This window comes from Mandrillus leucophaeus, unplaced genomic scaffold (assembly GCF_000951045.1).
Source record: "Mandrillus leucophaeus isolate KB7577 unplaced genomic scaffold, Mleu.le_1.0 Scaffold278, whole genome shotgun sequence".
NCBI lineage: Eukaryota > Metazoa > Chordata > Mammalia > Primates > Cercopithecidae > Mandrillus > Mandrillus leucophaeus.
In genome coordinates, this window is record NW_012102898.1 from 2082535 (window position 1) to 2092903 (window position 10369).

Consider the following 10369-nt stretch of genomic DNA (forward strand, 5'->3'; position numbering starts at 1 on the left):
TCATAAAGAAGATGGTTACCTTCAGGTCACTCATTCTCGGGTAACTCACTCTGAGTTGGCCAGCTGCCATGGCAATCAAGACACTCACCAGTCCTATGGAGGAGTCCAAGACATGAAAAACCGAGTTCGTTGCCAAAAACCAGCACCAACTTGCTAGCTATGTAAGTGAGACATGTTGGAAGTGTCTCTCCCAGGTCCAGTCACATTTTGAAATAATTACAGCGCTAATCAAAATCTGGGTGACAACCTCTGAACCTGAATCACCCATGTAAGCTGTTCCCTTATTACTGACCCAAAGAAACTGTGTAACACACTATAGTTTATTAATGTTTTATGTTACTACATTATGAAGCAATCTGTTACATGGCAATGGATTGATACCTATATGTATACACAACATTTCTAAAAAGCATTTTGTTTGATTACTTTTGATTATTGGTTAAGGCAATACTGACTTCTTTCTGTGCTATTCCCTTTGTGTGCTAAGAAAAAGTGCCAATTAGGATCTCTTTGTGTGCTAAGGGAAATTGCTAATACAATCACATTTGTGGAAGACAAATTGCATACATCAAAATAAGCACATTGACAATAACAAAATAATGTTTATAAACTACAGGGACTTAAAAATACTCACTCTGAGGTAATGGGTTTTTATATTGTTAGATGCAGCTGCTAACCAAAAATAATTTCATATTAAGGGCAGCAAGCAATACAATCACAAACACTACATTTCATTTCTATCATCTGACATTAACAGTTGGATTCCATTTGAAATTTGTGGATTCTAGTCTTTCAATATGTTTGCATGAGAGTTGAGAAAAAAATAACTAAAAAGAGTCAATGAATAAAGAAAACACAAACATTGGTTTGTGGACTGTTATGTATGTAATCTTCATAAAGAAAAAGTGAAAAAGACAGCTGAAGCAATGCATACAATATGCACTTTTTGTTGTTTCACTTGTAAATTCCGGAAATAGCAGAAGCTTTCAGACACATTGAAAGTTTTAATAAAGTATAATCTCCCAAACTTTGCTCTTTTGGAAGTTTATCTGTTATACAAGCAATGAATGCTTAGAGTTTCCTCTTGGTGAATTGATCAGGTCAAAGAAATTTTTACATTTAGTGCATAGAACAAGGTTAAACAGGATATTTGCATTAAACGAAGAATAAACTGTGTAGTGAATCATGAAGTTGTTAAGCTGGTATGATGGGTAGAGAAATTAGGAGCAAAATATATTTATGTATTTAACACAATTTACTAACCACATTCTGTATACCAAGACATTCACTAAGTATTTGACAATACTATGATGAACAAAGATAAGTTAGACCAGATTTCTAAACTTGACATGGTTACAAGCCCATAGAGGTGAAAAAAATACTATAATGAAATGTGGTAAGTGCTATACTTAATGCATGCACAACGTTTACCTGTGGAAGAAAAGAAACTGTATATTTGTCTAGGTTGTTGCAAAAAAATTTTACAGATGTGACATTTTAAACAGTTCTTATAAGTAAGTAACTGTGTAAAGCAGAGCAAAATGAAAACAGGTCACTGAGAGATGAAAGGATTATGAAATTATTGAAAAACCCTGGCCTGTGTGGGGACTATGACTAAAAACACAATACACATTTTTCAGAGGATTAAGCTGAAAACAGAGAGGGCTGAGTCTTGTTAAGGAAATCCATCCACGTGGAGTTTATTTCTTAGACCATCAAGAAACGTTTATGTGTCTCTGCGCATGTGTTTGTCATAGGATTGGAACTAAATGGAGCTACGATTTAAATCGAATTGTGGTTAGAAACAATGTTTCTTAACCTTAACCTTAACTTTACATTAGATTCATATAGGGCAATGGTCCTTACACTTTAGCATGAATGAGAAACACATGGAAGGCCTGACAGAACCAGGGTTTCTGGGCCTCAACCACAGAATGTCGGATTCACTAGATTTGGGCCGAGGCCTGAGGATCTGCATTATTAGTTCCCATGGAACACACTTTGAGAGCTACCAGTTTGGAATGTAAGATGCTGAGGACCTTCAGGAAAAATGAATCTCAGAATCTCAGATAAGCAGTGGGTATAGCACTCGAGGGGATTCAAAAACATAATGTGTAGTTAGGTTTGAGATCCAGATATTGTGAAATATCACTCAGATAACGCTGTGAATGATGCAGTATACGGTACCGTGATGGTTAATTTTATGTGTCAACTTACCTGAGCCATGCAGTGCTCAGATTTATATAGTCACACATTATTCTAGGTGTTTTGGAATGAGATTAGCATTAGCATTGGGAGACTGAGTAAAGCAGACAGTCTTTCATATTGTTGGTGGGCCTCATTCAATCAGTTGAAGGCCTGACTAGAACCAAAGTACTTCCCCCCAATGACAGAGAATTCTCCTGCTTCACAGCTTTGCATGAGCTTTTCCTGGCTCTATAGCAGTCTGCCTGCCTTCGGACTCAAAGTGGGATAGAGTGCAGATTTGGGATTTGTCAGCTTCCATAATCACGTGAGCCAAATTTTTATAATAAATCTTTCTGTTCCCCCTCTCTCTTTCTCTCTCTCTTTCTCTATCAGTCTATTTCCATATCTCAATATATGTACATATATATGTGTCTGTGTGTGTGCACACACACATTACACACACACACACACACACACACACACATATCCTCCCTATCACTCTGTTTCTCTGGAGAATCCTAATACACAAATTCAGACACATTTGGAATCAGAAGAGAATATGCAGGGCAACCTTTACTCATCCCTCAACTCAAGACTGAATCCATGCATTATCCTCTCTATGAAACCTTCACTGATCCCCTTAGAGTGATTAAACTACCGTTTTGTAGCCCCTAAAAAATCTCTCTTATCCCTAAAAATCCTGTTTCCGCAGTAATTTTCCAAAATGCAATTATCTACTTACCTTGTCTTATGAATTACACTCAAACGCCTCAAAGGCAAAATAATATTCTCAATATCCCTAGTGTCTAAAATACCACACTGCCTAGCAAGTATCATTTATTAATATATTCTGCATGAGTTAATTGAAAGATATTTTAGGATAAAGATGATAAAGTACCCAACACCAAAATACTGGAATGGGAGCTAATATATAGAAAATTGTAAGAGGTAAAAGACAGATGAACATAGTCAAATGTCACCAAGAAATGAGGGAAAGATGAAAGGTAAAAAGTACTGATAGGTTTTGGTTATTAGGCAGTCATTGATGCCTTATTTGTAGGTCCTAACAAAGAGTTGGGATGGAAATATGCGTAATATGCATTATACCAGGGACGCATAAAGGGAAAATTGAGTGATAGTATGTAAGTTTGAAGGAAAGTTTATTATCCAGTAAGAATCTCATAGCCATTGGAGAAGAGCTCATCCCAACTGGCACATGATCTCAGCCCTTTGAGACCTTAAGTAGAGAACTCAGTTGAGCCCACCTGAATTTCTGACCTACAGAAATATTATTATTATCTGTTACACAACAATGGAAAACTAATTCAAATTACCAAACAGCTGTATTATAGATTGCATAGAGGGAAGGTGGTGTTACCCACCGCAGAAACGTTCTGTAGGTCTTTATTTGGAAAGTACTTTTCCCCAAAAACAGTGATATATGATGAGAATACAACACTTTCTAGGTCTCTGACCATAGACAATATCTTGAATTTATCATCCTCATAATGTTATCTTTACAATTCTAAAAGTTAATTTCCTTCACAATATGAATTTCAAAAATAAATAACAAAATAAACCTTAGTGAGTTAAAATAACCTGACCAATGATTGGGCTCAGCAAACATCAGCTTCCCTAAAGGGTCATATTAGAATAAGTACAGATTTAGGAACTGGAATATTTATATTGGTATCTTGTATGACCCTGAAACAAGGCCTGCTCCCAAGAAGGAAGAAGCACTGTTTTTCCCTTGCCCTCATTCCTTCCTAGATACTGCTGCAATGCCTCACCTGCCCAGAGGAGGCACCCTTCTCTTGTTGACATAAACCCCTAGGTAGGCTAAAAAAAATACTTACAAACATTCACTACTGAATGTCACTTCACAAAACAACTGGCTCTTCAGAACCTGTACATTAAGAAGATTTTTAAAAATACAACTTGAAAAAGTATCAGCTACCCTTCCAAAACAGAATATATCAGAAAACACTTGGGTAACGTGGCTGATGTTGAGGTTACGGTTGACAAACAATTGTACCTGGCAATGTTCCTGATGACATTAACAGGCAATTAAGCCAAGTAATCAGTGCATGCATTTCATTTCTAAATACAATCTCCCAACATGGCTATAAAATCTTTACTAGTGCTTTTTCTTTCTATACACCTATTTATGATTAGAATTTAATTATATTTTAGTAATGCTCATTGAGGTGTTCTCCAAAGTTGTTTTATTGCCATCTAAAAACTCAGAAAATTACAATTTTGTACTGCTTTACTTAGTAGATATAGATCAACTCAAACCCCATATAAAGTATTGCACGTAATAAAAATATACCTATATTTTACCAAGTAAATATATAATCAGGACGTTACTTAGTAAAAACAGGCATTTATTTTGGTGATGATTGCAAATAACATAATTTTTATGAATGCATGAAGTCATATATATTCATAAATTACATTCTACTTAATGCAAATATTATTTGGAGTGAGGTAGTGAAAAAAAATTAATCTAAAGCATGGCTTCTGATTGAAATGCTTCGGGAGTTGATTCTCTTTTCTGAAGAAGTAGCTCAACACCCTTCTGTTAGTCTGTTCTCACGCTGCTAATAAAGACACATCTGAAGCTGGGGAGGCCTCACAGTCATGGCGGAAGGCAAATGAGAAGCAAAGTCACATCTTACATGGCAGCAAGCAAGAAAAAGGGTGTGCAGAACACCCCTTTATAAAACTATCAGATTTCATGAGACTTATTCACTATGATGAGAACAGCATGGAAAAGACGAGCTCCATGATTCGATCACCTGCCACCTGCTCCCTCCCACAACACGTGGAAATTACAGGAGCTATAATTAAAGATGAGATTTGTGTGGGGACACAGCCAAAGCATATTATTCCACTCCTGGTCCCTCCCACAACTCATGTCATCACATTTCAAAGCCAATCATGTCTTCCCAACGATCCTCCAAAGTCTTAACTTATTTCAGCATTAACTCAAAAGTTCACAGTCCAAAGTCTCATCTGAGACAAGGCAAGTCCCTTCTGCTTATAAGCCTGGAAAATCAAAAGCAAATTAGTGACTTCCTAGACACGATGGGGATCCAGGCATTACGTAAGTAAATATAGCCATTCCAAATGGGAAAAATTGGCCAAAACGAAGGGGCTACAGGCCCCATGTAAGTCTGAAATCCAGCGGGGCAGTCAAGTCTTAAAGTTCCAAAATTATCTCCTTTGACTCCATGTCTCACATCCAGATCATGTTGATGCAAAAGGTGGGCTCCCACGGGCTTGGGCAGGTCCACCCCTGTGGCTTTGCACGGTACAAGACCCCTCTCAGCTGTTTTAAGGGCTGGCATTGAGTGTCTGTGACTTTTTAAGGTACGCAGTGTAACCTGTCAGAGGATTTACCATTCTGGGGTTTGGAGGATGTTGGCCCTCTTCTCATAGCTCCACTAGGCAGTGCCCCAGTGGAAACTCTGTGTGGGGGCTTGCACCCTACATTTCCCTTCTGTACTGCCTTGGCAGAGGTTCTCCATGAGGACCCACCCCAGCAGCAAACTTCTGTCTGGATGTCTAATGGTTTCCATATATTCTCTGAAATCTAGGAGGAGGTTCCCAAACCTCAGTTCTTGATTTCTATGTACCCTCAGGCTCAACACCATGTGCAAGATGCCAAGGCTTAGGGCTTGCACCCTATGAAGTCACTGCCCAAGCTATACCTTGGTCCTTTTTGTGCCACAGCTGGTGCGACTGGGATGCAGGGCACCAAGTACCTAGGCTACACACAGCAGGGGGCCCTGACCCAGCCCGTGCAAGTCTCTGGGTCTATGATGGGAGGGTCAGCTGTGAAGATCTCTGACATGCCTTGGAGACATTTTCCCCATTGTCTAGGTTTTTAACATTTGGCTCCTTGTTACTTATGCAAATTTCTGCAGCAGGCTTGAATTTCTCCCAAGTAAATGGGTTTTTCTTTTCTATCTCATCATCAAGCTGTAAATTTTCCAAACTTTTATGCTCTGCTTCCTCTTGAACTCTTTGTCGCTTAGAGATTTCTTCCACCAGATACCTCAAATCATCTCTGTCCAGTTCAAAGTTCCACAGATCTCTAGGGCAGAGGCAAAAAGCTGCTAGTCTCTGTTAAAGCACATTAAGAGTCACCTTTGCTCCAATTCCCAAAAAGTTCCTTATCTCCATCTGAGATCACAACAGCCTGAACTTTATTGTTTATATCACTATAAGCATTTTGGTCAAAGCCATTCAACAAGTTTTTAGGAAGTTCCAAACTTTCCTACATCTTCCTGTCTTCCGAGCACTCTCAGTATCTAGGAAGTTCCAAACTTTCCCACTTTTTTTTTATCTTCTTCTGAGCCCTCCAAACTGTTTCAACCTCTGACTGTTACCTGATTCCAAAGTCACTTCCACATTTTCAAGTATCTTTACAGCACTACCCCACTCTATTGGTATCAATTTACTGTATTAGTCTGTTTTCACACTACTGATAAAGACATACCTGAGAATGGGTAATTTACAAAGGAAAAAGGTTTAATGCACTTAGTTTCACATGGCTGGGAAGGCCTCACAATCATGAAAGAAGGCAAAGGAGAAGCAAAGTCACATATTACATGGTGGCAGGCAAGAGACAGAGTGTGCAGGGGAACTCCCCTTCATAATGCCATCAGATCTCCTGAGATTTATTCACTATCATGAGAACAGCATGGGAAAGACCGGCCCCCATGATTCAATTACCTCCCACTGAGTCCCTCCGATGACATGTGGGAATTGTGTGAGCTACATCTCAAGATGAGATATGGGTGAGGACACAATCAAACCATTTCAGCCCTCATAATTTTTTTCTTGGATATATTTTTCCATTCATCCCTTTATTTCTTAACTAATTTTTAATGAGTCCTTATTATTTAATCACCATTTAATTTGTTCTTATGTTACTAAGGATCCACGATTGCTAACATCTGGCTATTTTGAAGACGAAAATAACCAGAAGTGATTGCAATTGAACTCACTCATGGATTCTTTAGAGCACCCCTTTAAAATGAATTAGTGAAAAGTTACTTTTACAGAGATATTATGTTGAAAAACCAATCCAAATGAAAGTCACTTGAGCTAATTTTGTAGACACCAAAATCCAAGTAAAATAAAAAACACTGAAATAGCCTCATGATTGCTATATAATTAAGGGCAATAGAAGCATGCATAAACTACAGTGCAATACCACCTCACACCACTAGAATGGCTATAATAAAAAGACAGATAGGAATATATGTTGGTGGAAATGTGAAGAAATTGGAATATTGCTGTCGGAAATGTAAAACAGTGCATCCACTCTGGAAGACAATCAGCCAGTTCATCAAATGGCTACACATAGAATTACCGTATGAGTTACCCGCAATTTCACTCCTAGGCATATACTCAAGAGAAATGGAAACATTTCCACTACTTTCACACCAATGCCTGCAGCAATATTATTCATATTAGGAAAAAAAATGGAAACCAGATGAATGTTTGTCAAGTAAAGAATGGATAAATATGTGATACATCAATACAATAGAACAATTTGGGCAATAAAAAATTAAGTACTGATGACACATACTATAATATGGATAAACATTTAACACACCATGCTCAATGACACGAACCTGTCACAAAGGACTACCTATTACATGATTCTTTTATATAACAAAGCAATAGCAGGCAAATTTATACAGACAGAAAGTAAATTAAAGGCTTCCTGTATTAAAGTGAGAGAGTGTGGGGGATTATGACTAAGTAATGCAGAATTATTTTTTGGAGTAATAAAAATGTTTTGAAATTGGTTGTGGTACTGGATGTACAACTCCATGAATACTCTAGAAACCATTGAGCTATACACTTTAAAAGGGTACATTTTATGCTATATGAATGATATATCAATGAAGCTGTTACAATTTTTAATGTTTTAGATCCTCCTAAAGAAAAACAGAACGTGATTTTACTTTACATGGCACTATTTTCAAATGTGAAGTGTTCTTAATCTCTAATATATTAATGGTTTTTCATGAACACATCAAAACATTTCCTACATATATATATAAACTCTTCATCACTTTTAAAATGAGGATAATTGGTACCTTTGGTCTACTTATGAATATGTTAAAAAACTTTATTGTTATGAAGATGGATTCATTTTCTTAGAATTATATTCTAATTTCATTTAACACAGTCATATCTATCTTTATGATACCAGCAGTATTATGGATACGTATTTTTGTATGTTGTTTCCTGAGCTTAGGTGTTTATCACAATGGAATATTCTGGGTGAAGGTAGAACAAGAGTTACCCTCAGCTTTAGATCATGTACTTGAAGAGAGCCTAGATCTGGCTGTTGAAATTCCAAGAATTATTCTTTTACTGTAAGTTCTATAAGTGTTTTTGAAACTTGAGCAGAGGTGTTACATTGACAAAAAAATCAATGTGCAATTATATATTTTTATTTCTTTCTTTTTCCCTAAACTACCACACATATGAGGTACCCTTCTTCCAAAGACTTGATAGGTTAAGTACGGCAAAAGCAAATGAAAAAGCAAGTCTCCCAATTAGAAGGAGAACCAAATGCCCTTGACTCAAGGATGAGGCATAAGAGTTCTGTGACGCCAATTTTCCATCACCGTGTCAGAATTACAGTAAGGAGGAATGTACAAGACTTATTCATGCTATCTGATAAGGATAAATTATATCTAATACACTCCGCTTACTCTCTGATAATAAATTATATCTAATACATTCCGCTTACTCTCTTAGATCCTGATATCAAACATAAAGATTATGAGAGCCCTGCTCTTAACGAAATTTCAGTATAAGTCTTCTTGTACAAGTGACATCTTTTACTATGACATATGAAGTAGTTTACCATTTTCTGAAGCAGTGACTGTGATGTTGTACCATGGAGTTTCTTCTCTGTCAAGAACCTTTGTAGTCTTAATGGTTCCAGTATTGGCATCAATGTTGAAAAATCTGTCATCTTCAGCATTGTAGTTGATGAAGTATCTAGAGAAAAAAAAGAGAATTTTTTACTTGATGTTATAATGAAGAAAATACAACTGAACCAAGAGAAGTATTATATTTAAATACATTAAAATATTCAAATATTCTATATTTGATTACATGGCAGTTTTATATTTTTATAGAACTTATATCAATTATTCTTATCTGTCAGTCTTTAATTCTAAGTTCAATTACTAATTCAAAGAATAATTTTATTAGGTCTTACCAAGTTTCATGAATAAAAGTAGATAGTAGAAACATAGGGATTAATAATGGAGAGACCAAAAGAACTCACCTCTTAGAAACCTATAATATGTTGCTATTATCCAAAAAATAAATTAGAATCCTTGAAGTCAGAGATAAATTTATCTTGAAATTTCATTGTAGCTAAGGTTTAAAGATAAATATAAAATGAAAAACAAAACATTTATATTTATTAACATTGTACCTCCATCACAGTTCAACTAAACCCTTGTTCAGTCAAAGAATGAGATAAAAAATAAAGATAGGTTGAATTATAGGCCACAAATTATTTTCCCTCTTCAATTCATGTAATCTTGCAGGATTCTCTCATATTGGGTTAGATTTCAGCTTACTTTTGTAATCGAATGAGCTGAAAGTGATCGTGTCTGTCTTCTTTCTGGGCCTAGGTTTCATGAGACTTTGTATGTTTCCTCATATGCTATGCCACTGCCACAAGAAAAGCATACTTGGGCTAATTAACTTGTCCTAGCAGGAGGAATTAAGGTAAGACCTTAATTGGGGCAAAGTTGTCCCAATTAAGGCTCCCAACCTAGCGTAGATCAACCTAGTAAATGTGCAGGTGCATGATTGAGTGCCCCTGAGATAAACAGAACTGACATCAAAAGCTAGCCTAATTCAGCTGGCCCTCAGCTAACCCATCGACACATACGGTATAGTCAGACATAGCTTTTTTTTTAAGACTCCTGGGTTTTGGAGTTATGTGTTATTTAGCAACAGCTGATTGACATATCTATGAATAAATACTATTAAACAATTATCATATGCTCTAGAAAAGCTTCAGACTATTTCTACAACTATTTAAGGACAGAAATATTCTCTTTTCTCCTAAAGCCTCTAATGCTTATTTCTCTTTTTAAATCTAAGCTTAAGTAATATTTTATCT

At 36.5% G+C, this 10369-nt stretch overlaps 1 protein-coding gene across 4 annotated transcripts in view; it reads right to left on the reverse strand.

Moving 5' to 3' along the window:
- Positions 1-10369, reverse strand: part of CDH18 (cadherin 18, type 2) — a 1248329-nt gene that overhangs the window by 64914 nt on the left and 1173046 nt on the right. The window lies entirely within an intron of this gene.